The 424-nt window shown below is 71.5% G+C and overlaps 1 protein-coding gene across 1 annotated transcript in view; it reads right to left on the reverse strand.

Moving 5' to 3' along the window:
- NUDT2 (nudix hydrolase 2) overlaps positions 1–123 on the reverse strand; it is a 6,395-nt gene extending 6,272 nt beyond the window's left edge. The window contains exon 1 of the mRNA XM_009288243.2: positions 56–123. The gene's annotated coding sequence lies outside the window, so the exon portion shown is untranslated. The remainder of the gene's footprint in view (positions 1–55) is intronic.
- Between the last annotated feature and the right edge of the window lie 301 nt (positions 124–424).

Here is a 424-nt window from a genome sequence, read left to right on the forward strand (position 1 = left end):
GTCCCGGAGGCCCAGGAGCCGGGTCACCCCCACCGTAGCCGACCCCGGCCCTCACCTTCGCTTCCTGGCCGGAGAGTAGGCGGGGCCTAGCGCACGACTGAACGCAGCCTCAACCAATCACAGCGGCACAGACGCGGGCGGTAGCTCCTCCCCTGTCTTCCCGTCCTCCCTCTCCCTCCCACCGTTCTCTCGGCTCCGCCCCCTCCGGCCGCGAAGACCTCGGATTGGTTTCTCCCCGCGAGGACACGCCCCATCCGCGCCTCTCCCTCGTCCTATTCGCTGGCTGCGGGCGCGAGGCTGCGCGCGAGCGTTTGAAGCGGGAAAAGCGTTGTTGCTATGGAGACGCGGCCTAGTCGCTGCTGCTGAGCGGCGCCGCGGCCGGTGAGTGGCTGCGGGGGCCGCGGGCGGGGAGGGCGCGGCGGTT

The sequence above is a fragment of the Aptenodytes forsteri genome, unplaced genomic scaffold (genome assembly GCF_000699145.1).
Source record: "Aptenodytes forsteri isolate BGI_AS27 unplaced genomic scaffold, ASM69914v1 Scaffold201, whole genome shotgun sequence".
Taxonomy (NCBI): Eukaryota; Metazoa; Chordata; class Aves; order Sphenisciformes; family Spheniscidae; genus Aptenodytes; species Aptenodytes forsteri.